Source organism: Eptatretus burgeri, chromosome 8 (assembly GCF_056783735.1).
Source record: "Eptatretus burgeri isolate ZD-2024b chromosome 8, Ebu_testis_v1, whole genome shotgun sequence".
In the NCBI taxonomy this organism is placed as follows: Eukaryota; Metazoa; Chordata; class Myxini; order Myxiniformes; family Myxinidae; genus Eptatretus; species Eptatretus burgeri.
Window position 1 is genome coordinate 53,361,068 of NC_140968.1, and position 25,000 is coordinate 53,386,067.

The following is a 25,000-nucleotide window of genomic DNA, read 5'->3' on the forward strand; positions in this document are numbered from 1 at the left end:
GTTGTAAGAGTTTACCTCACGCACATTGCGCACGATTTGTGCTCCTCAAGATGACGTCACAACACGATCATTACACCCTTGTTTACATCGACCTGTTCGTGTTTGTACTTTTGTTTTTCACATTCACCGAAAAAAAAAAACTACTGTTTGTGATTCTGACGGTTAAACGGGGAGGTAAAGCTGTTGTTGATTTTTTTTTTATTTTATTTTTGCCTCCTCATACGTTACCTCAGTGGGGAGAGAATCGGTTAATTGCGTGTGTCGTCACAGTTTCATGCTTCTCTGGTCGTGTTTACACCGCAAATGCTGTTCTTCTGAGGTAATATTTGCATTTAAAGAAACTAAACCACATATAAAGACAAATTCCAAATTGCTTCGTTTTCCACAGTGCGACGTCGTGAGGGTTTAAATCGTCTTCGACGGTCTTGGAAACCCTAATTCCCGAAAGAATGCTCCCCTGACCTAATGACGTCACGGCGACGTTTGCCGCAAGGAACTGTGGGATACTGTTGTGGTCGGTGTGTCGTTTGGATACGACACGGCGGATTGTTCGGCTTGTTTTGAAGGAGACGGACATATATCGATGGTGTTATGTTTGCGTGTTCGGTGATTGACGGCAACTCCCCTGACGTGCAAAACGTGGTTGTGAAGGAAAACTACGGATTTGGCTGCCTTAGGTCGTGGAGGTTTTGTTGTTGTTACTTCTATGTTAACCTTTTGTTGGCTCGTCAATTGAAGTTGACCACTTTTCATTTTTTTTTTTTTTGTATACACTGTCGAGGCTCATATGAGAGCTAACACACAGAACGTACAACAAGGGGAGCAGGAGACAAGTGGGGTGGGAGAGGGAAGGAAAACACAGTGGGGAACAGAGACATGAGGATATCTGTTGAAGGGAGAGGGATGGGGTGGGGGTAAACAAGATGGACACTCCAGGGACTTTCAGGTCCTTACATGACAGGGACTTTCAGGAAAGAAAGCAGGGAATTTGAAGGAGGTGGGTTTGGGGTGGATTAACGGGGGTAGAAAAGATCGTGGTTTTGGATGGGGGAAGATAGGTGGTGGTGAACAGCTGCTTTGAAGACCTGGAGGGAAGAGTGGGATTGAAGAGAGTGTCGGAGTTTGTTCCAAAGGCAGGAAAAAAGAGGAATGAAAGAGTGAAGGTGAGCAGTGATTTTTAGATTTTGGTAGTTTTTCCAGAAGGAAGTTGCTGGCGGACCTTGAGCGCCCGATGGAAATATGGAGGGGGGGGGGTACATATATTAGAGCAGGGGGGCGAGGCCGGAGAGGAGACAGTAGAAGACAAAGACGACCGACCTGCCTGCGGTAAGAGACCCAAAGTCTTTGCCTCATCACAGGAGATACCAAAGATCCTAAATGCCTTGGTTAGGTCAGTAGGATTAGGGAGGTACACACCTAATTTTAGGTAGGAAGCCGAGAAAGGTGAGAGGCAGGAGCACCAGCCCAGACAGGAGAGCAGTACTCCATCACGCTGCGGAAGAAACCTTTGTATGTGGTCAGGAGCTCAGTTTTGCCAAGAAAGGACTTTGCATGATTGAGGATTCCCAGTCAGCGACTGTCTTTGGAGGCCAGGTTGGAAATGTGGCTTTCCCAGAAAAGATCATGGCAGATCGTGAGACCCAGAACCTTGAATGAAAGAACTTCATCAAGGGAATTGCTGAGAAAGTACATGGTGGGCGGGGGGGGGGGGGGTCCAGACGGTCCTTTCGGAGAGAGGCAGTGAGGGTATTTCGTACACCTTTGGTGTTTATGGTTGAGTTGAGTTGACCTATGGTGTGTTTTGAGTTTCTTACATTTTTGGTGTTTATGGTGATTGAGTTGACCCGTGGTGCTTATGGTGGTCGAGCTGACCCGTGGTGCTTATGGTGGTCGAGCTGACCCGTGGTGCTTATGGTGGTCGAGCTGACCCGTGGTGCTTATGGTGGTCGAGCTGACCCGTGGTGCTTATGGTGGTCGAGCTGACCCGTGGTTCTTATGGTGGTCGAGCTGACCCGTGGTGCTTATGGTGGTCGAGCTGACCCGTGGTGCTTATGGTGGTCGAGCTGACCCGTGGTGCTTATGGTGGTCGAGCTGACCCGTGGTGCTTATGGTGGTCGAGCTGACCCGTGGTGCTTATGGTGGTCGAGCTGACCCGTGGTGCTTATGGTGGTCGAGCTGACCCGTGGTGCTTATGGTGGTCGAGCTGACCCATGGTGCTTATGGTGGTCGAGATCACCTTTCTTAAATCTCATGCTAATCTTTGTTTAATGGGAAGTGAATGCGGTTTCTTTGTAAATATGAATCTCGACTTTAGATCGCTTTATTATTAAGTTGTATCATCTGGTGTAGGTGTTTTTTTGTTTTGTTTGTTTTTTTTACTTTCTAGTGGCCGAATTATAGACTTCAAAAATGGATTTCCCATTTATTTGGTGAAAATAAATTATATCTGATTTTCACGTTCCTCTATTCTGTTACATTGCCTGTCTATCCTCACTCTCGAGCCTCTTTCAATACATTCTAATACAATACCGTATACATTACTCATTGTATTGGCTTCTCGTATCAACAGATTTCAAAAAATGCAAACTATGGTGCAATAAAGTTTTGTTGCTATTACTTCCTATTAAATAAATCGTAAAGCATAACCCAACTAATATGATGTTAATTAATGTTCATGAAATCATAATGTAAACAAAAATAAAAATCTGACAGTCAGCGTAGTCGATGGCACGCAATCGCAAATCCCCCCTTCCCACCTAATGCAAAGTTGGAAAATGGCAAAAGGTTCCACCAGGAATTATCCAATGTCACATTTTTAAAATGTACCTGTAATTGCATTTAAATTTTTTAGCAGCGTCTCATGTAGCGAACGTTGCTCATAGCTCGGCGTTGTTGTTGTTGTTGTTGTTGTTGTTGTTGTTCTTCTTCTTCTTGTTCTTGTTCAGACAAAACCTTAATCTCGAGGACTCGGCTCTTGTATATACGAGATCCGGATCTCCTTAAATACTGAGCACATGTACACATCCTCACATAGACGGTGCCTTTTGAGAGCGTCTATCATGAACTTTTAAATATATTCGGACATTTGCTTTAAAGTTTCGAAAAGTTCACTTTACTATTTAAAGATTTTTCCATTTATCGTATTGTAATTTCGTAAATAATTATTTATTTCGTAAATACACGATATATCGTAAAGACATTATGACGCATTTCGCTATTGGCTTAGTCAAGGCACGTGACGAAATATCGGAAGTTGTTGTTTTAAAAAAATTTTTTTATTTTTTTTAAATTTTTTTAGCCGACAAAATCTTTAGGACGCTGCTCGTGGATACATTTGTCCTTGTTTTTTTTTGTATTGCACCTTTTTACCCCACCCTGGAGGGTTGGGCTAAAATTGAAACTGCTCTTGCACCTTTGTGCCATGTGGTAATCATAACTACCAAGTTTGGTGAATTTCTGCACATATGTTTAGGAGGACATGGCATGACAGATGGACAGAGCCAATTACAATATCCACCCATTTTTAGCTCACCTGTTCGAAGAACAGAGAGCTATAGCGATACTCCATTACCCCCGGCGTGAGCGTCAGCGTGAGCGTGAAAATGTTAAAGTTTTTTTGTGCAAGTTATTTAGAAGCTTGCCATTCATGTAATATGTGTACTAGGATGCTGATATTTGGGATGGAGGTTCCTTTGGGGTATACTATTGGTGTAGTGAAGTTGAAATAAAAAAATAATTTCCAGTTTTAAAAATTTTTGACCTGTTTTGAACTTAACTTTTTTGTAGCACATCAACGTTAAAGTTTCTTCCTTTCTAATGTTTTTATCTACCACACTATTTTTTACTGATTGCAATATACAAATACATATATTGCTTTAAAATTATTTGGATCAGACTTCACTGCAATGCTTTATGAAAAATATTATTAGACTAGTCCTTTAAAAACGCTGAATGTATAAACAGGTGAGCATTGGGTGGCTTTGACACCAACTCTGGTTTTTTTTTTTTTATGTACACCACTCATTCCCAATTCCATATCCAGGCAATGCATGACGTCATCGCCAGGTGCTGAAGGAAGGCGGTACTTGGTTTTTACTCCGTTTGTTTGTTTGTCGGGGCGATATCTCAGCCATCATTCGAGCGAGGAAGCTAAAATTTGGGGACAAAAGGGAAGAGATTTTAATGGCAAAAACGGTATTAAAAATATATATATATATATATATATATATATTTGATTTATCATTTAATTGATTGATTACTTGATTATTATGGATTTATTTATTACTTTATTTTCTTTCTCATGTGTGGCAATATCTCGGGCACCTTTTGAGCTCGGAAGCTGATAGTTGGATACTACGGTGAACAAGTGATTTGGCTATAAAGGGTATTTTTGAGTTATTGATTAATTATTTAATCGATTAATTATTCATTTTTCGATGAATTGCTTGATTTTCAAAAAGTTGCAGATTCGGATGAAACGCTGGTGGTTTTAGTATGCTATTAGCCAATTGATTAAGCAATTAATTATTTTATGATTAGTATTTATTTATTTCAATTGTGCAATTCATCAATCAATTATTGTACACTGCTCCCTCCAAATTCCATCTCCATATATGCTGTACGTCGGTATGTCGTGCGCTGGAGAATTTGTTATTTATTTATTTGGCAAGGGGGTGATGTACTTTGTACCTCTACTTGTTTTTGGGGGTTTTTTTCTTCAAAAAGTGTGTAGATTATGAGAAAGAGTGCTTGCTGGCTTGTTTGTTTTTCAAATCGTGCATATGGCATATTGATCCTCTAACGAACCCTCGCCACCTTGGTCTGTCTTTGAGCCCGCCATCTGATTTCTCTCCACCTGACAATCAACTCTTTCATTTCCTTCTCGATGGTATGTTGCCAAGTTTCGCTTGGCATCAGGTGCCTTGGGCATCACCCTTTTTGGTATGTTTTCATCCTCCACTCATACCACATTCCCTATCCATCTCCACCTTCAATTTTGATCTATTTATGTTATTTATCCTCCCTGTTGGTCTTTCCATCTCCTTGCTACCCATGTCTTGCCAGAATATTTTCAGGACTTTCTCTGATGAAAGACTCCAGTTTGTGTGTTATTCCTTTGGTGATTTTTTCCCAAGATCCACATCCAAATAGAGGACTGACTCCACCTTGTTGTCTTGTCAGTTGTCAAAGATCCTCAGCTTGGTTTTGGTGTTGTACTTCTTTGATTTTTCTTTCCTAATTCCCCTGATTCTCATGAATACACCCCTCGCTTTTTGTATCCATAATCATACATCTGCATCCTCCCCATTTTGTCATAGTAACCATGGATCCCATGTACATAAATGTTCCAACCTCTCGAATGGGTAAATTGTTTCACATGGTGTTGTCAATGTGCAGCATCCATGCTCGTACTTTCTGCTTTAGCTAAGTTTTTATTTTTTTTATTCCATTTGTACTGCGTATTCACGTAGCCTACTTTCTACCGCATACTGTGTGTGACATCGGGCACATGTGATCTGCAAGACCTGAGTCCCTCTACTTTATCGTATTGGTTTCTACATGGTAACTCATTCCTTTTATGCTCAGTTATCTTTTGCAACACCCAGTGAAGCACCAGTAAAAAGAAAAAAAAGAAGACGTCGACGAAGTACTGGAGACGAGATGCAACCTTGTCCAACCCCTGCAGTTGCAAATGACATTTTGATCCACTGTGTGTACTCTTTATAATCTGTGCAGATTTCTCTGGTACTCCATACAGTCTCATTCTCTTCCACATTTCCGCTCCATTTCCACCATCGATCGCCTCTTCAAAATTGATGAACAATGAGTATTAAGGCTTGTATTCCATTCATTGCATTGCTCCATCAAGTTGTTTTTAGTGTGAACATCTGATTGCTGCATCCTCAGTTTCTTCTGAATCCAGCTCGTTCTTTCCTGATGGTACATGTCAACAGCCTTTTGCATTCTACTCGGCATTACTTTGCCAAGCATTTGCTGGCAACGCATTGTTGGGTCACTCCTCTTTAATTCCCACATTCTGTGATGTGCCCTTCGTTTGGTAGTTTGATTAGTAAACCACATTTACACTGCCCAGGCACTTTTCCTACTTCCATAATCTCATTTATCATAATGTGCAGAGTATACATGTCGATCCTTTATACTACTATTGTACAGCTCTGCATTTGTTATACACCTCTGGTGTTTTTTTTTTGGTTCTTCAGACTTTTCATAGCATCTCAAACAAACAAACTCCTTCCTTCCTCTCAGCCCACCTCTCCCTCTTCCCAACCCCTCAAATGTTGTACCTCCCCCTGCCTGTTCCCTTCTTCACCATACCTCCACCAAGTCATGCTTCCCCTCTCCACACCTCTCCCATCGCCCGCCTGCACCTTGGCCGTGCCTGCTCTCGTCATCTCTCCTCCCTCTTAAAGCAAACTTCACACTCTTCCCCCTCCAAGCTTCCCTCTCACCTTTCTCAAAAACTCCCCACTCACCATTCTCCCTCAACTTTCCCCTCTCACCCTTCTCCCTCCAATCTTCCCCCTCAGTACCCCTTCCCAAAGTTGCCCCTCCTCACATCCACAAAGGTGCCTCCTTCCTCCACCCTCTCTCTTCTATCTCACTCCACCTTTTCCAATCTTCAACTGCCCTCTGCCCCCTCTCTGTTTTCTCCCCACTGTACCTCAACCCATCTCCACCGAGCCTTTTCTCCTCCTCATCCGGATCTCTCCCCTAGCTCTTCTGCAATATCCCACACACTTTCAACAACTCTCCTGACCTCCTCTTCCTTCATCCCACCCTCCCCCTCCCCTACACCCAAAACCTCCTCCCCTTCCTCTTCCTAAAGGCGCTGTCACACCTTGACGATTTAGCCAGCGTATGCCGACTTATGAAAAATTTGGCTAAAACGCTGGCACACGTCGAATACGTTATGGGTAAGTTTTGTATGCGTTAAGAGCACGCTGAAAAACACTGCCATACGTCGTAGTACGCTGGCTTTCATCGTTGTACTTTGCGGTTGTCCTCAAATTTTAGCATGCTTGAAATTTTACGACGTATGCCAGCGTATGACTCACACGTTCCGCTATGCTGGCCATAAGTTGTAGGCACGTTATGCTCTCGTTGACACACGTCGACACACGTTACTTGTAAGTTGCTCATAAGTCGAAACATGTCGAGGTAATTATTTGCGTACCCGAAACTTATTTATAACATATGAGTAATGTGTTGTATGCACGTTACACGATCGTTGCACACACGTCGAGGCACGTTACTTGTAAGTTACTCATAAGTCGAAACGCGTCGAGATAATGCTTAGTGTACCCAAAACTTATTTCTAACATATGAGTAACGTGCTTTGAACCTATGTGTAACGTACCTCCAACGCATATTGACGTATGTAGACGTATTTGATTGATGTCTTCCGGACGACCACACAACTTACTGAACGTGTTTCTAATTTACAGCTACCGTATAATGGCGTATTGGCAGCGCTAAAAAAAACAAAACAACAATAACTTCCGATATTTCGTCACGTGCCGTTACGTCACGTCCGATTGCCTCTTCAGTTTGCTCATGTCTTATTCTTAGTTCCTCCTCTGTGAATATTTTCTGTTTGAGGATATTGTCACGTCGACGTCGAAACTTAAAAGCAAATGTCCGAATATATTTTAAAATTCGTGACAGATTAAAAAAAAATAATAATAAAAAAAACAACAACTTCAGATATTTCGTCACGTGCCTTCACGGAGCCAAGGAGAAAAAAAAATGTGCCTTGGCGGAGAAAATAAGTTTCGGGTATGCTAAACATTACCTCGACGTGTTTGACTTATAAGTAACTTACAAGGAACTTGTGTCAACGATCGCATATCGGGCCTACAACTTATTCCCAGCGTAGCGGAACGTGTGAGCCATACGGCGAGTACGTCGTAAAATTTTCAGCATGCTTTAAATTTCACGACGTACGAGACGTACTACGAAATATGACAAAATACTTCATCGTTTTTCAGCGTGCTCTTAACGTACATACACAACTTTCCCATAACGTATTCGACGTGTGCCAGCCTGGTTTGGCAAATTTTTCAGAGGTCGGCATACGCTGGCTAAATTGTCAAGGTGTGACTGCGTGGTTGACCTTCCAATTATCAGGCGGTTATGATTTAAATCGGCGTGCGGCAGGTTTTTAACAGGCTACGCCACGAGTTCGTCGGCGATACGTGCAGCGCTCTATGCCTAAGTTAAACTATCGTTGGGCATAGGTTGTGAACACCGACAACAGGCTCGGCATTTGTTGGTATAAGTTATTTATCAGACAACGAAACGCTTTGTGCCTGTTACTAATATGTTATGCATACGACCAACACGTTATGAATACGACCAAAACTTTTTTAAAACATCAAATTTCAGCGTACGCCAACGTTTTACATACATTTTTATACATTGCCATTGCTGACTAAATCGTCAAGGTGTGACAGCGCCTTTAACAGTGTGCACCTCAAACATCCGGGGCCTTCGCTCAAACATGACAGATCTTTCCATACAGGTTGCCATTGACAAACCAGACATAATCTGTTAAACAGAAGCTTTACTCCTTGAAGACGTCTCTGATTGCCAAGTATCTCTCCCTGGTTACTCCCTCCTCCTGTATAACAGACCTGAGTCTCGTCCTGGCGGCAGAGATGCTCTCCACCAAAGACTCCATTCCTCACTCTCACTGCCCTCTCTCTCTCCACATCCCCAGGAATACCGTTGGAATACTCCCACACACTCTTCAATCCCACTCTTCCCTCCAGGTGTTCAAAACAGCTTTTCACCACCATCTCTTATCTTCCCCTATCCAAAACCATAATCTTTTCTACCCCCGCTAATCCACCCAAAATCCACCTCCTTCAAGGGGCTGTCACACCTTGACGATTTAGCCAGCGTATGCCGATTTATTAAAAATTTGTCAAACGCTGGCACACGTCCAATACGTTATGGGTACGTTGTGTGTATGTTAGGTGCACGCTGAAAAACACTACCATAGGTCGTATTATGCTGGTTTAAAACGTTGTACTTTTTGGTTGTCCAAAAACTGTTGCATGCTTGAAATTTTACAACGTACTCGGCGTTTGGCTCACACGTTCCGCTACGCTGGCCATAAGTTGTAGGCACGTTATGCGATCATTGACACACGTTAATTGTATGTTACTCATAAGTCGAAACACGTAGAGGTAACATTCGCGTACCCGAAACTTATTTCTAACCTATGAGTAACGTTTTTTAAGCACGCTACACGAACGTTGTTCATACTTCGCAACACGCTACTTCAAAGTTCCTCATACATCGAAACACATCAAAGTAACGTTTAGGGTACCCATGACTTATTTATAACCTATGCATAATGTGCTTGGGAATTAATACGCTAGACTATCGTTGGGCATAGGTTGTGGACGACTAAAACACGATAAACAATCGTTGGTATACCTTATCTATAAGTTATCGAAGCATTCTGTGTTCATTACTAGTTCATTATGCATTTGTCAAAGTCGTTTTTAATACTTTACAAAGTAAAACAAAGAAATATTTCATCATGGGAATGAGGAAAAAAAATTAGCCGAAAAGAACATCGAACAATGGTGCAAAGTAGTCTCCTATTCGTGGACGATAAGAGGATCCATCATCACCCACACCCTCCCCATCACGCTCACATACTACTACTGACATAGACATACTACTACTACCAATGTTACTACTACAACTACTACCACTATTACTACTGTCACGCACACCAACTACTAATGATAGTATTACTTCTACTGATACTACTGGCATTGACATCTACTGAACATGGAGTCTGGAACAATGATGGGTTCCTCTTGTGAAGCCCATTTGTATATGCCAATTCCCCTTAACGCTGCCAATACGCCATTACACGGTAGATGTAAGATAGAAACACGTTCAGTAAGTGCTGTGGTCGTCCGGAAGACGTCAATCTAATTCGTCTACATATGACGATGTGCGTTTTAGATACGTTACAAATAGGTTCATAGCATGTTACTCAAAGGTTATAAGCACGTTGTACTTAGATTCAAAGCATGCTACACATAGATTAAACGCATGTTACTCATAGGTTCATAGCACGCTAGTCATTAGTTCAAGGCAAGTTACAAATAGGTTCAATGCACGTTACTCATAGGTTTCAAGCACGTTAAACATAGGTTCAGAGCACGCTACTCATAGGTTAAAGGACGTTACCCATTGGTTGAAAATTAGGATGCGGGTATGTTAAATATTACCTTGACGTGTTTCGACTTATGAGTAACCTACAAGTAACGTGTGTCCGTCGTGTGTAAACGATCGCGGAGCGTGCCAGGAACATATGACAACACATGCGGAACGTGTTAGCCATACGCCTAGTACGTCGTAAACTTTTCAGCATGCTTGAAATTTCACGACGTATTACACGTACCACGTAATATGACAGCGTACTTCATTGTTTTCCAGCCTACTCTTAACGTATACACAACTTACCTCTACCATATTTGACGTGCGCCTGGCGTTTTAGACACATTTTTCATAGGCCGGCATACGCTGGCAAAATCGTCAAGGTGTGACTGCGATGTTGACACTTCAAATTCTCAGGCAGTTATGATTTAAATCGGCGTCCAGCAGGTTCTTAACAGGCTACGCCACGAGTTTGCCGACGATACGTTTAGCACGCTATGCGTAAGTTAAACTATCATTGGGCATAGGTTGTGAACGCCGCCAACAGGCTCAGCATTCGTTGGTAAAAGTTATCAATAAGACAACGAAACGTTCTGTGCCCGTTACTAATATGTTCTGCATACGACCAACACGTTATGAATACGACCAAAACTTAAAAAAAAAAACATCAAAATTTCAGCGTGCGCCAACGTTTTACATACATTTTTATACGTTGTCATTGCTGGCTAAAACGTCAAGGTGTGACAGGGCCCTCAAATTCCCTGCTTTCCTTCCTGAAAGTCCCTGTAGTGTCCATCTTGTTTACCCCATGTACCCCACCCCATCCCTCTCCTTTCCACATATCTGCTCATGTCTGTTCCCCACTTTTTTTCTGTTTCCCTCTCCTGCCTCTCTTGTCTCCTGCCCCCCTTGTTGTGCGTTCTGTGTGTTTGCTCATACGAGCCTCGACAGTGTATTCAAAATATACGAAATAAATAAATCTCATACTTCAGACTGCTTGAATGGTCCCGTGTTAATTGGTCAATCCCTTCCTGCCCGTTCTTCTTTATCAAACTCTGCGGCATAATGGTTGGAGCGTCCGCTCTGCACAGTGGCAGAGTCATACTAAATCTATCGGTTGTCAATAACAGCGCAGGCTATAATGGGTCTCACGGCCTCCTCTTGCATTGAAGTTCCTTGAAAAGAAACTCTTGAATATTTATTACTCCCTCTATTCAAAACTTCCTTGAAGTCTTCTGCTCATCTTCTCATCTGTTCCTTCTCTGAAGTGATTATATTTCCTTGTTTTGTCTTTTCCTTGCTTGTCCTCTCCCTCTGTCTGTAGTGAGCTGCCTGGTCTGTTGCCATGTCTCCCGTCTCAACTGCCATTTTGGCTTCTCAGCAATGTTCTCGATGTAATATATCTTATCTTTTGAAGTGGAGTTTTTGTTGTTTGGTGTTTTCACAGTGTCTGCCTTTATTAGCATGTTTCTTTTGCAGTCTTTCCATTGACCTCTGTGTTTAACATCCATCCATTTTCTGCTTCATCCACTGCCAATCCTGAATTAGATTCCACGTTTTAGGTGTCTTTGGGCCCACCATCTAATTTCTCTGGTGGAAATCCGTGGCTTGATTTTTTTTTTAGTCCTCTTAGTTACAATTGCTTTCTCGGCAGCTTCTTCATATGCATCATTAATTAGTTTGCAGGCTTCGGTATATCACTTCAAAGTCAATGCCATCGCCTTCCTCTTGTGCTGCAAATGTGTTCTGTACGGTATGTTGCATGTATTTCTCCCATACTTGCCTGTCTGAACTTTGTTAACATGACGTCAAATCTACTCTCCCTTTTGAGCGTATGTTCAGCTTAGTGGTTCTTCACAACTGAGCGATAGGGCCAAAAACTATGTTTAGTATAGCATGATATTTCAAAACGTGGATGGGTTATCACAAATCTAGGTGAATAGAACAAGCCTATTCAATTTGGTTCAGGTCCGGATCCAAATTTGGCCTATCAGTGGGATATGTAACGTAAACTGTTCAGCCTGGCGGAGGCATGTGCTCCCAAGTGTCGTTCTTGTTCAACATATTTTTGTCTGAGCTTTGAATTTCTGTAAAGGTGTAAATTATTTGTATTATTACCTCTGTGACCCTAAGGTGGACAGAGGTTATATATTCACCCCTGTTTGTCTGTTTGTTTTGTGAGCAGAATATCTCAAAAAGTTGCCTCACCCACTGAAAATATTTTTTTTGCCGCGTCTCGCGTAGCGAACGCTGGCTCTAAGAGAGCTTGGCGTTGTTGTTGTTGTTGTTGTTGTTGTTGTTGTTGTTGTTGTTGTTCTGCTTCTTCTGCTTCTTCTTCTTCTTCTACCTTTAGGACTCGGCTCTTTTATGTACTTGATCCGGATCTCCTTAAATATACATCCTCGAATATACAACTCGAATATTCTGGAATATACACCTTTACGCATCCTCGCATTGAGGGTGCCTTTTGAGAGCGTCTATCATCAACTTTTAAATATATTCGGACATTTTCTTTAAAGTTTCGAAAAGTTCACGTTGCTATTTAAAGATTATTCCATTTAATGTGTTGTAATTTCGTAAATACACGATTTTCTCGTCATGAACAGGAGCCTCCATGACGGGTCTTGCTATTGGTTCCATCAAGGCACGTGACGAAATATCGGAAGTTGTTGTTATTGCCTTTAGGACGCGGCTCTTGGACACATTTGTCCTTGTTCTTTGACGGGTAATTCCACCGTAACGGACGTAACATTCAGACAGAACTTATTGGCAGTTCTCAAAAATATTTCATGAAGAACATGGTTATCGTACCAAATGTATTAGTTTATTTTGTGCAGTGAACACAAAGGTGCCAGGAAATGGTAATTATATGAGATTAAGAATTTTTGCCTGAGTGCTACGGTATGATGAATCTTCGTAACGGACGTAACCGTCAAAATACCCCATTTAGCATGATGATCGTTTTGCTCACAAATTTCTGTGAAGTGTTCTTCGACAGAAGACTAAATCTGGTATAGCAGCTTGGTATAGGTACGTCATTGTATTCCCAGTATTTATTTGAGGAATTAATGATACCGAGTAGGCAGTACTGTGGCAAATGTAATGTAACGGACGTAACAAGTGAGCGTAACGGACGTAACATCTTTGGATGTTTATTAATAAATGTCCGGAGATACTACCACAATGTATACAGACACTGCTTGATGAATGACTGGCCAAAACAGGGGTGTAGACACATTTCATGATCTGTCATATGGTATATAAGGTTTAATGAAAAATGTACTTTTAAAAAATAGCCACCCAAGGTAACTTTTCCCATGGAATTACCCCTACATGACCTCACTGTTTCACGTTTTTGTTCAATCTGCTTTCATTATACCATCCGTCACTTTTTCCATCATCCATCGATTTAAAAAAAAAAAATAACCCCAAAAACCTCCATCACCTCGTGTTGGGAGTTCCGCCATGTTGGTTGGAGCTGTAAAAAGCAGACTGACATTGTGTTCTCTGTGGCTTGATATATTTTTGAATTGATTTTTGCTAATTTTCCACTTGAATTCCTCTTTTAAAGAAAGATGTTTAAAGGTAAATTTTTGTGCTTGATGTACTTCATGTGTGTGTACCGCAATGCTTGGAGCGATTTTATTTCTTTATGTATGTTGATATATATATATATATATATATATATATATATATATATATATATATATATATATATATATATATATATATATATATATATATATATATATATAGTAGACTAGGCGTAAGTCGTCACCATCGGGACCGAGAAAAAAGTGACGACTTAGAAATGTGACGACTTACGCGTATGCGAACATTCATGATGACTGTGGGGTGAAGGATGAAGTCGTGCGTGGCCTGGACACGTATGTGTGAGAGCCGGCTATTGTACAAAAAGGAAAACACAATCCTCGGGGCATAGGTGGGGGTTCATTGGTGAGTTGGAATGTGATCAAGCAAAGATGGAATTCATGAATCAGGTTATCAAAAGTAAAGATAATGAACAACTGTAAGACAACAACTTCACCTGCTTATCACCATGATGGGATTGACCAACGAACCCCAGAGACTTTTCTGGCAGCATCTGCCAGAAAAGCCCAGTCTCATCAGCATTGTACACGTCCCGAGGCTGATACCTTTCCAAGATGTCTTTCAATTTGCCATCCTTCCAGTCGTGCACCACTGCCGAATCCACGCTGCCTGATTCGCCGCACTTCTTGACCTTGCCGATTCCCCACCTCACTTTGAATCTGTCTATCCAGTGCATCGGCAAGGTCTTGGCATCATCATGCCCGAGGTCCGCAGCGAATTTACGTGCCTTCAGCAGCAACATTTCACCGTCCAACCGAATATTTGGCTGAGCCGACATTTGCCGAAACCAGATGATGAGCGCGTCATCGACATCTTCAAAGGACACATCTCACGCGTTTCACACTTGCCACCGGCCTCGCGATCTTCTCCACACATCGTGCCCTTATTCTTCAAGATATCGTTCAATGTCTGCCGTTTGATGTCCAACTTCTCAGCTATGGCTGTTTTCTTCATCAGTGGGTTTGCCTCGCAAAACTGGATAATGTCGTATTTTTCTTGGTAGGTTTGAGTTGTAAGCTCACGCTTAGTCGCCATTGTCCTGCATGCAGTGCGATCAACGTGTGTACGCAGTTATAAATAGCCTATCACTGGCGGTGTAAACCAATGAGCGAGCATCACGATTCCATGAAATCGGGATTCTCACGAGGCAGCAGTTCCATGTGACGAGTTAGGAGTGGTAATTTACTTGAGTTTCCATTACATGGGAACGGACAACATCTGACGACTTAGACTAAGTGACGACTTAGAGATGACGACTTACAGAGGGATGACCCTTCATTCATAGAGACTTAACATGAGATAAATTCGGGACTTTTTGACGCTGCCGACTTAGGCGAAGTGACGAGTTACACGCTGCCGACTTACGCCTAGTCTACTGTGTATATATATATATATATATATATATATATATATATATATATATATATATATATATATATATATATATATATTGTTGTGGTTACCAAATTCGCAAACCACCATTCAGGTCCCTTAGGTGAGGTATCTCGGTAAGTACATGTGTAGTTAGGCCCAAACCCGTTGTCTAGTGGGAATACATGTCATTTATGCGTGCTGCGACTCTTCAGGATAGCCGTTTTTCTTTTACTATCTTTAATTTGGACCAACCGCCATGATTACCACCACAACCACAACATCAACCACCAACCACAACGCCGCTTCACCACAACCGCCACGACCTTCACGTCACACCTCGCAACCGTCGCATCGCCACCGTTCTTGCGCCGCCTGTGGGTGCCGGTGTTGGACTCGTGCAGGGCGCGCGCCGAACAGCGTGTACAAAATCACGGATTTTGTGCTTCAAAAACGGATCAAAAACGACACACGCCCACTTTTTGCCGTCCAATCGGTGAGCGAGCGGCGAATTGGCCCCGCCCCCAGGGCGTTGGAGGGCGATCGATATATGCAAATTTATGGATCAAAAAGCATTCACGCCCACTTTTTCTCGGGCCAATGGGGAGCGAGGTGAAAGGTCGAAGGGAGGGGGTCAAAGATGAGAGGGCGAAGCTACGGGGCTGATAAAAGGACCGTGTTCGTCAGTCCAGAGAGTAGGAGAGTAGGAGAGTCGGGAGAGAACAGAGAGTTAAGACTTCGCGGGCGGTGGAGTTGGCAAGAAGGAGCTGGTCGTCGTGTGCGTTGGAGTCGGAGCGGAGGGGACGGAGCTGTGGAGAGGCGGCGAGGGCAGACGAGGGGGTGCTCGCGTCGTGCAGGGAGCTGCACCCCAGGGAGGCCGACAGCGCGACCTGGCCGAGGTGGAGACGCTCGTCGCGGGACAATAAAAATCCTCTATACCCCGAGCATCAGCAACCCCCTCCTGTTTCCCCCCGCGCTGAGATAGTGCGACCAAGGGGGCCCCTTTCCCACCCCCTACCAGACACTGTCCGCGAGGCCCGCGGAGTTGAGGCACCATCGCCGCTCCGCGTCTCATCACCAGACGGGTAGGCCCGACCCGGTCTCGGCCTCAGGCCCGCCTCATCCTGGAGGGTGGTTCTCTTTTCTTTTGCTTTGGGAATATGTGTTGTCGGCGCCGTCTGTGAAGTAAAATTGTATAAGTGTTGCCGTGTGCTCGGTAGTCGGTATTAGCTCTGCATTGTGTTTTCGCTTTTACATTTGCTTTTTGTGTAAATTGCATTGTGTTTTTCTTTTCTGTGTGCATTTGGTGTAATTGTATATGTGCGCTTTCCGTTCATCGCGAATAAATGTGCTTTATTATTGAACTGTTCTCCCGCTTCGCTTCGTCTTTTCCTCTATTGAATCCCCATCTTGCTTCACGTAAAGGGTTGGTAGTGGGCTGAATACGCCCGATAATTAATCGAACCGTCGAGGTCGACGATAACACCGCTCGGTTATCCCGATAGTACGGAACGGGTCGCTTAAGTGGCCCGTGTCCGAAGTCGACCTGCGGCGAGGTGCGATCGCCCGGTCTACCCTCCGCGTGGGTACTTAGGTAGGTCGAATTTGGCGAGCAACCCTATCCCACGCGGGGGCTGATTGGCTCGATCACGGTGAGACCGAAAGGTCCACCCGTGACTGGTTCCCGGCGTTAGTCCGAGAGGGTCACGACTGGATTGTCCGTCCGGTGGGTGACGTGCCGCGATTCGAGTTACGTGGCCGTCAGCACGCCGGCGGGCGCGAATCCGTAACAATATATCTATATCTATATATATATATATATATATATATATATATATATATATATATATATATATATATTTATATATATATATATATTTATATATATATATATATATATATATTTATATATATATATATATATATTTATATATATACGAGCCCCGAAGAACCATACCGGGCCATCCCATCTTGGTGTACTTTTGAGAAAAAGGGACTCAAAGTTCTCAGTCTCCTGTGTCACAATGAGCTAATAATAATAAAAAATACCTAAGGATAAATAACGATAAGTAATGCAGAATTTCATTTATACATGATTTAAGCAGGTAACACATATCCCACATGGAATCATGGGTAAAATGTGGGATGGCCCATTCAGGCTCTGGTAAGTCAGATGCATATTAACAGAGCCAGAGAGGTTTTTTTGCTTATATCCTTCTCATAATATATTCTGATGGGTTAGCCCATTTTGGCCCTGAAAGGTATCAGTTTTGTGCACCTGAAGACGTTCATAACTCAATTTCACAAAAAAGGTGGGATGGCCCGGTATGGTTCTTAGGGGCTCATATATATACATATATATATATATATATATATATATATATATATATATATATATATATATATATATATATATAAAATATACACACACACACACACACACACACACACACACACACACACACACACACACACACACACACACACACACACATACACACACACACACACACACACACACACACAACAGCCTGGTGTTGGCGTAGTGGTTAGGGGAGTGGCTCAGGATCCAAAAGGTCCTGAGTTCAAGCCCCGTTGGCCGCTTGAATTAATACACACCAGGAGGTTGACTCAGCCTGTCATCCTTCTGAGGTCGGCTAAGTGAGTACCAGTGTACTGGGCCTGGTGTATGCCCCGTTAGAATAGGTGTACCATATCCCTGTGTCGTAAGAGGCGACCAGGGTTGCGTCAGGAAGGGCATCCGGCGTAAAACCTGTGCCAAATCATTATGGGGATCATAACGGATGATCCGCTGTGGTGACCCCTAACGGGAGCAGCCAAAAGAAGAAGAGATATATATATATATATATATATATATATATATATATATATATATATATATATATATATATATATATATATATATATATTGTTGCGGATTCGCGCCCGCCGGCGTGCTGACGGCCACGTAACTCGAATCGCGGCACGTCGCCCACCGGACGGACAATCCAGTCGTGACCCTCTCGGACTAACGCCGGGAACCAGTCACGGGTGGACCTTTCGGTCTCACCGTGATAGAGCCAATCAGCCCCGCGTGGGATAGGGTTGCTCGCCAAATTCGACCTACCTAAGTACCCACACGGAGGGTAGACCGGGCGATCGCACCTCGCCGCATGTCGACTTCGGACACGGGCCACTTAAGCGACCCGTTCCGTACTATCGGGATAACCGAGCGGTGTTATCGTCGGCCTCGACGGTTCGATTAATTATCGGGCGTATTCAGCCCACTACCAACCCTTTACGTGAAGCAAGATGAGGATTCAATGAGAGAAATGACGAAGCGAAGCGGGAAACAGTTCAACACAAAGCATATTTATTCGCGATGAACGGAAAGCGCACATACACAATTCCACCAAAAGCACATAGAAAAGAAAAAGAAACACAATGCAATTTTACACAAAAAGCAAATGCGACAATGCAGATCTAATACCGATTACGCGAGCACACGGCAACACTTATACAATTTTACTTCACAGACGGCGCCGACAACACATACCCAAAACCAAGGAAAAGAACACCCTCAAAGATGAGGCGGGCCTGAGGCCGAGACCGGGTCGGGCCTACCCGTCTGGTGATGAGACGCGGAGCGGCGATGGTGCCTCAACTCCGTGGGCCTCGCGGGCAGTGTCTGGTAGGGGGTGGGAAAGGGGCCCCCTTGGTCGCACTATCTCAGCGCGGGGGGAAACAGGAGGGGGTTGCTGATGCTCGGGGTATAGAGGATTTCCACTCTGCCTCGAGTCCCGCGACGAGCGTCTCCACCTCGGCCAGGTCGCGCCGTCGGCCTCCCTGGTGTGCAGCTCCCTGCACGACGCGAGCACCCCCTCGTCTGCCCTCGCCGCCTCTCCACAGCTCCGTCCCCTCCGCTCCGACTCCAACGCACACGACGACCAGCTCCTTCTTGCCAACTCCACCGCCCGCGAAGTCTTAACTCTCCTTTTCTGACTGACGAACGCGGTCGCTTATATAAGCCCCGTGGCTTCGCTCTCTCATCTTTGACCCCCTCCCTTCGACCTTTCACCTCGCTCCCCATTGGCCCGAGAAAAAGTGGGCGTGAATGCTTTTTGATCCATAAATTTGCATATAGCGATCGCCCTCCAACGCCCTGGAGGCGGGGCCAAATCGCCCCTCGCTCACCGATTGGACGGCACAAAAGTGGACGTGTGTCGTTTTTGATCCGTTTTTGAAGCAGAAAATCCGTGGTTTTGTACACGCTGTTCGGCGCGCGCCCTGCACGAGTCCAACACCGGTACCCACAAGCGGCGCAAGAACGGTGGCGATGCGACGGTTGCGAGGTGTGACGTGAAGGTCGTGGCGGTTGTGGTGAAGCGGCGTTGTGGTTGGTGGTTGATGTTGTGACTGGTGGTGGTAACAATGGCGGTTGGTCCAAAATAAAGACAGAGAAAGAAAAACGGCTATCCTGAAGAGTCGCAGCACGCATGAATAACATTTATTCCCACTAGACAACGGGTTTGGGCCGAACTACACATATACTTACGGAGATATCTCACCTAAGGGACCTGAATGGTGGTTTGCGAATTTGGTAACCACAACACTACCCCCTCCCCTTTTTACAGACTCGTCCCGAGTCGTCAAATTTTCGTGTGCCATCATGTGTAGTTTTCCCCTAGTACATTTTACCTACGGATCCCTGAGTGCGACATTCATGGTATTCGTGTCCCCAAAATAAATAACCTGAGGGCTGCGTAACTACCTAAACAAACTCACTCACACGGACGACTTAAATAAAATTGCCGGCGCTCGGACAGACATGCCGGGGGCGCACTCATATTTACAGTACATCTTAACCTTAACTTACAAATTTTACACTAAACCATGGCCCAGGATCACTGAACTCTGCAAAATGAAAAGTAGTTAACAGGGAGCCAGGCTGCTCGCATGCAGTCTCTGGCTCAAAACAATGCAGGTGACAGGGAACGTGGCTGGCTGCTCACACGCAGTCCAAGGCCTTCCCTTTTGAACTGAACGCAGTGAACCACAACGGTGCATGGGCTGCACAAACGCAGTCTCCGTGCCAGCTCAAGTGGCACACGCAATGAACACAACAAATGGATGGGTGAATGGATGGACGCAAACACGGTGCACGGGCCGCCACTGCAGGCCCGTGTTGTAGCTGCCAACAGGGCAGTTCTCGCAGCTTGCAAACTGTTGCCTTGCGGATCCTGGCGCACATGGAAATGAACAGGGGGGGGGGGCAAAGCAAAATTGAACGGGGCTGGTGAACATGGGCAGTGGGCATGGCATGGCAAAGGCAGCAGGCAAACACAGCCCGCAGAAGAAGGCCGCTGTAGGCAAACACAGCCGGCAGACGAACTGGCCGGCACGGGCCTTGAAGAAAAACAGCCAGCAGATGAACTGGCCGGCACAGGCCTTGCAGCACAGCAGCTGCAGACGATCCAGCCGGCACAGGCCTTGCAGCACAGCAGCTGCAGATGAAGTTGGCCGGCCTCCGCCTTGAAGCAAAACACGGCCAGCCGATGAAGTGGCCAGCCTTTGCCGTTCAGTGGAGGTTGGTGGAGGGAGTGCGGTGGTGCTGGCCACTCGGAAGGCGGGCTCGGACCTACCTACCTGTCTCCCTCCCACCTATCGCCTTTGCCTGTCACTGTACATACCCACTCCCTTAATTTGTGAAAAACCAATTTAGCCCCCACTTATTTTTATTTTTATTTTAATTTTTATGTTTACTTCCCCTCTATAAATCGTCCCCTCACCCCCTTTATCGTCTCTGTTCGGCTAACCTATTCTGTCACCTAGCCTACTCCCAACCCCTACGTTCCCTTCCCGGAGGGGAATAAGGGAGAGCTAACGTCCTGTGTCGAGGCCCAACGAAGCCTCAGAATGGCCTCCCCAGAGTTCGGCGATCTAACCCAAAGTGGGTCCAGCGGCCCACAACGAGAGCGAGGGGATGGATGGTGCGGAGGGGTACATCTCCTAATCTACCCTAACCATTTAACTGTTAAACTACCCCGGGGCTTTCAACAAGCGCCTCTCGCTTAAACTATTGGTTCTATAAACCCAGATTCCCGTCGCCTGTGTTGGTGTCCTCACAATTTCGGGCCTCGCCCCCCAATTTTCTCTCCGTGCCCTCACACGGTCTCCTGGCTGGGACACGTGGCTCCCTTTGGCATGCACGACCCTCTGCCGAATCTCCCGCTATGGCACCCCCGGGCACTACACTGCCTCCGAGCCTACCAGCTCCCTAACACCGGGGAGTGCCCCCCACGGCACCTCCCCTGAAACGCACACGTGGCAGGCTGGCTTCCTAGGCCCCTTTCCGAGGGTCACCCGTGCCCACAACACTGCCCACGCGGCTAATGGCGCCCCGGGCCCCCGCACCAAGCAGGCGCACCCGTGCCCACTACGCTATCCCGGCCCCCCATGGGCCCTTGGCCTACCACGGCCGACTAGCCTGGTGCCCGGGGTACCCACTCAGCGATACTCACCTTTCGCAGCCACGCTCCCAAGCCCGTCAACAGGGCTCCTGCACCCCTCCAAATGGGTCTCGAGCCTACTTTCCCACCAACAACAAAACGACCTCCATTTTTCAATTTGACTAACCCAGCTAACTCACTCTACACTGACCCCGGGGTCCCTTGGGCGGGAGTCACTCCCCCCCCCCCCAATCACTCATCGCACCATGCATTCCCCATTCACTCCACACACACAGACCCGCTGGCCTCACTCACTCACCAAGTGCTCACCTCACAACTCACCAACTCTTCAACACACACCACTGAACTCTGCCATCCTTCTATCTGCACCCCCTAACTAACTCGTGCTCCCACGTCGTCCCTTACACTATAGCACGTTCCTTTTAACACTAAGTAGCTAAACTACGTCAACTCTACACGCTCACAAGTCTGTCACTGTCTCCAAATAATCCCATTTTATTTCCCAACCTAAAGCTCATCTAAATCCCTCTAACTAATCCATTCCACGGACTCCATGAGGACTTACCCCTGCCCCATGAAGTCGGTCTAACTAAGCTAGCCCTTCCCCCTAACTCGTTTCCATCCTGTGCCCAGGTCAAGGGGGTCTTCCACCCCTTGCCCAGGAATCCTGTGCACCCGAAAGTGAGGCTTGTTTTTTTTTTTTTTCTTCCATGCGCATCACCAGCGCGGCAACTCGCGCACTTTGCACCTGCCCGTGACGTCATGCAGCTGCACGTGTTCCTCGTCCCTCCTTGGACGGTACCATCCGGCAGAGATACCCCTCCTGCCGGATTCCAACCCCACGTGCAGCTATGGCGTCACCGTGCGTATAAAAAAACACAAGCCCCACGTCTCGAGGGGTTCCCCACGCGAACACATGTGCTTTGCCCATTGGAGCTTAACACACACGATCGCGTGGAGAACCCGTCCGGTCCAAATCCGTTGTCCTGCCTAAACTCTGTCCGTCCGCGGGATCGGCAAATCCACCGCGTGCGTTTCCGGACCGGGACTTCACTCTCGCAAGCGAGCACGTGGTGGTCTCGTGCGTTGCACAGCACGGACCGCGTGCTCACTGCTGGGCGAACCCGGCACGGTCCCCGAAACAACTACAGCCGCTACTCGGCTTTCTTTCCTCTCATGTCGCCGTCGTCGTCGCCATTCCACCCACGCACACCTGCGTGTAACGACGCACACACTCCACTCCATTGTATTCACACCGGGAGACGCGGCTGCGTGCTCCCGCATGCCAACCGACATCTCCCTTACATACCGCTCTCTCACACACACGGTCTCCCTTGCACACGGCCGTTCACTCACGCGTGCCTCACTACTCACACAAACCATACTACTTACACACGCGGGGGCACTCAACCGCTGTGCCTCATCCACACACCGTGCCTCATCCACACACGCGGGGGCACTCAACCGCGGTGCCTCATCCACACACGCGGGGGCACTCATCCGCGGTGCCTCATCCACACACGGCGTGCTGGGAAGCACACACTCCGGCACACTCGCCACCACACCACTCACACACGGGGTCGCTTCCACACACGGTGCTGCACTCACACCTTGCACCACACACACAGGGACAACCACACTGGGGATTTGTGTCCCCACAAGGGTCTCCGGGGCCTCTACACCCCCCAAGCTCTCCGTGCACCCGTCCACAGCACTCGTCCCCTCAACCTCGCAAAACACGACCGAACTCACCTGGTCGTGACTCGCCTCAAGGGGGCATACTCCCTCCCCTCGTTCCTGGAGGAGGTCATCCAGCTGCTCGCACTGGGTCTCTACCCAGTCCGCGAGCTCAACCTCACTATCCTCCACTACCTCCGTGTGTGTGTGCGTCACTTACCCCGTCTTCATCGTGTTGTCTCTCCTCTATTTTTTCTATCTGCCGTGTCTCTATACATTTATAAGTTTCTGTCGTCGTCACCTCGTGTCTCGTCTCACACGTTTTGGTCTCCCCATTTAATTTTTCCCTTCTGGTCACCGTCGATTCCTCTGTCACGACCCTCGCCCAACACGCCCCCCGACTTATTTTTTTACCCGCCTCCACCGCGGGCCTGTCAGCCGTTGCACCCCCTTCCAGCTCGTTTGCTCCCACACGTGGAGTCGCCATTCCCAGCTCCCTGGTCACGGCCTTCATGCCCGCCTGCAGGCATCGGCCCATGTTCTGCGTCTCACCCCGTAGCTTTTTCATTTCCTCCTTCATGTTTGCTTCCATTCCGTTTCTTTGCTGTGTATTCGCATCCAATTTTTGTGTATTCGCATCCATCTTTTCGTTCATTTGCTTGATCATGTTCGCTGTCATTTCCGCCAGCATGGCGCATAGCTGGGCCATGTCGGGTGCGCTTGGGTGAGTCGTTTCGGCAAGGGTCGGCGGGTTTTGGTGGAGAGGGGGGGGAGGTGTCATACACCGCGGCCGCTGCCGCACCTATTTCGGGCTCTGGGTTCAGTTGGGCGAGTCCGTGTTCCTGCACAATCAACATTTCCTGCTCGGGGATTCCATCCTGGCCCATGGATTCTACACATTCTACATCCATTTCTAATACCCCCGGCTCCCGCTCGCCTTGAGACGCCATCTTGCTTCTCTTAAAGGGTTAATTTAGCTCGCTCGTAATTTGGAGGGAATCGGGGGTCGCTTCTCTCACCCCTGGACCGATTCCCGTGAATTTAGCTGGAGACAGGAGAGCCCGTTTTCCTGTTCTCCGATACCAGTGCCGCGAGGAGGGCGATGGATTTGTATCCCACTCCTGACACCAGTGTTACGGATTCGCGCCCACCGGCGTGCTGACGGCCACGTAACTCGAATCGCGGCACGTCGCCCACCGGACGGACAATCCAGTCGTGACCCTCTCGGACTAACGCCGGGAACCAGTCACGGGTGGACCTTTCGGTCTCACCGCGATCGAGCCAATCAGCCCCCGCGTGGGATAGGGTTGCTCGCCAAATTCGACCTACCTAAGTACCCACACGGAGGGTAGACCGGGCGATCGCACCTCGCCGCAGGTCGACTTCGGACACAGGCCACTTAAGCGACCCATTCCGTACTATCGGGATAACCGAGCGGTGTTATCGTCGGCCTCGACGGTTCGATTAATTATCGGGCGTATTCAGCCCACTACCAACCCTTTACGTGAAGCAAGATGAGGATTCAATGAGAGAAATGACGAAGCGAAGCGGGAAACAGTTCAACACAAAGCATATTTATTCGCGATGAACGGAAAGCGCACATATACAATTCCACCAAAAGCACATAGAAAAGAAAAAGAAACACAATGCAATTTTACACAAAA

At 46.4% G+C, this 25,000-nt stretch overlaps 1 protein-coding gene across 4 annotated transcripts in view; it reads left to right on the forward strand.

The window, feature by feature from the left end:
* LOC147021754 (NEDD4-like E3 ubiquitin-protein ligase WWP1) overlaps window positions 1–25,000 on the forward strand; it is a 153,798-nt gene that overhangs the window by 612 nt on the left and 128,186 nt on the right. The window lies entirely within an intron of this gene.